The following is a 2,315-nucleotide window of genomic DNA, read 5'->3' as shown; positions in this document are numbered from 1 at the left end:
TTATAAGAAAGTTAATCAAAAGTAAGTAAGGGTCAAATGATAAGAGGAAAAAATCTTAATAAAATTAAAATTAGGTATAAATATAATATATACAACATATACAACATTATCACCACAAATAACAATCAAATTAAACCAAATTTCGGATAGTATGGGTGACCATGGGTTTCGAAACCCGACCTAACCGACCCTACCGGACCTAACCCGCCTTAAACCAACCTAAAAAATTCAAACCGAACTTTAATCGTGTTAAATATTAAAATTGAATTAAATGGGTTAGTTTAGGGTTTTGCGTGCAACCTACCCATTCCAACTTGACCCGCACACCTACTTCTTTTGAGTTCATTTAGTCTTTTTCTTATAAGTTTATATGACTTAATTTAATAAACGAAAAGTCAGTATTCCATGTGATCGTATGCATGTAACAAGAATGCTTTGTTACATACAATTCAAGTAATTTTTACGTTTTTATTTTATTATTTTTTTATTATAGGAAAGTTTTGGGAAGAGTTGATTTGTTGCTTGACGGATGACACAAAATAAATTAATTTGCCTAGTAGCTTATAATACCCAACCTAAACCGAACCAAACTGACCAAAAATCTAGTCGACCCAACTCGATAAAATTTAAACTTACTTTAATGGGGTTAAATATATATAACTGAATTAAATGAATTGGGTTAGAGTTTTTGTTCGCCTAACTTGACCCGCGTGCACCCCTACCGAATAGTAGTTTTTAAGCATAAGATATTTATTGCAAATTCATAATATACATGAATTTGGTAGGAAATGAGGATATTTGGTAGGAAATAGACCAGACGCCCACGTAAATTCCTACCAGGAATTTCCTACAATCTCTTTGAATATATTTAAAAAAACTTTGTTTGGATATGCCCTGAGTTAGCGTTTTGGACTTTTTTGGGTTTTTTCATAACAACCTAATGTGTTATATAAACTCTCTAGGTCATAACCTAAACTTATGTTGTAATCTGTATCCTTAAGATTAAATTTCTTTAAGTTTATTATAATCTTTCTTGCTTCCGTTCGAACAAATCGGTACTCAGAGCTAAGGCTAGTTCTTTTGGGTTTTAAAGTTTCATGAATCTGTTTGACAAAAAGGTGTCTTCTTTAAACATGAAGATTAATAGATTCATTGGGAGAAATAGTTTCGGTCTATGACAGATCAAGATGTGAGCCTTGCTAAAGCAGCAAGGACTGTAGGCACCACTTTCGGAAAAATCTAAACAGGGTGCAAATAACAGGGAATCGAATAGTTTGAGGAGAAGGCACATTCGATAATCATGATATGTTTGGCTGATGATCATCACTAAGATAGCTGATAAAGAAACTGCGGCCAGCCTGTGGTTGAAACTTGAAAGTTTATATATGACAAAGTCCATAACCAACTAATTGCTTCTCAAGCAACGTTTGTTCAGCCTGCTTATGCAGGAATGTATTTCTTAGGGATGATCTTGATAGGTTAAATACTATTTTGTTAGATTTTTGAAATATAGATGTTAAAGTAGAAGATGAGGATGTTGACCAATTTCTTTATTGTTTTTGCCATTGTCGTATGAGAATTTCATTGTTGGGAAAGATATTTTGTCTCTAGAAGAAGTAAGATTTGTCCTTCATACATGAGAAAGGTGCCTCAATGGAGAAGATTTAAGTACATAAAATGTTGGGTATGGGGATTTATAGGGAAATAGATCAATAAAGCCCATTTTGTCACAAAGGGGTTAAATGCAGAAGATAGTGTCAAGTATTGACATGTCATCGGCTAGACTATAGATACTTCTAGTACAGCAAATGTTCAACTGTTTGTTGCTTTTACACCTCAATCTGAATCTGAGAAGGAGTACATGTCTCGAGTCCCGTATGCTAATTCAGTAGGAAGCTCTATGTATGTTATGATCTACACTATACCTGATTTTGCATATCCTATTACTGTAATCATCAAGTAGATGGGAAACCTGGAAAGGAACATTGGTAAGTTGTAAAGAAGATTTTTTGTTATCATCAAGGTACATCTGATGTTGGTCTCATTTATGGGAATGATAAAATATTTAGTCACTGGTTACTCTGATTCTGATAATGTTGGAGATGTTGATATCAGGATGTCTACGACTGGTTATGTATTTACTCTGAGTGGTTTAGTTGTTAGTTGGAAGGGAACTCTGCAGCCTACAGTTATTTTATCTACTACTGAAGCAGTGTACATGGATGACTGAGCTGCTAAAGAGGGAATATGGTGAAAGGATAGTTAGTGATCTTGGTATGCATCATGATCAGGTTGTGTATTGTGATAGTCTTACT

The sequence above is a fragment of the Apium graveolens genome, unplaced genomic scaffold, assembly GCF_009905375.1.
Source record: "Apium graveolens cultivar Ventura unplaced genomic scaffold, ASM990537v1 ctg6793, whole genome shotgun sequence".
Classification (NCBI taxonomy): domain Eukaryota; kingdom Viridiplantae; phylum Streptophyta; class Magnoliopsida; order Apiales; family Apiaceae; genus Apium; species Apium graveolens.
Note: the sequence above shows the minus strand (reverse complement) of the source record.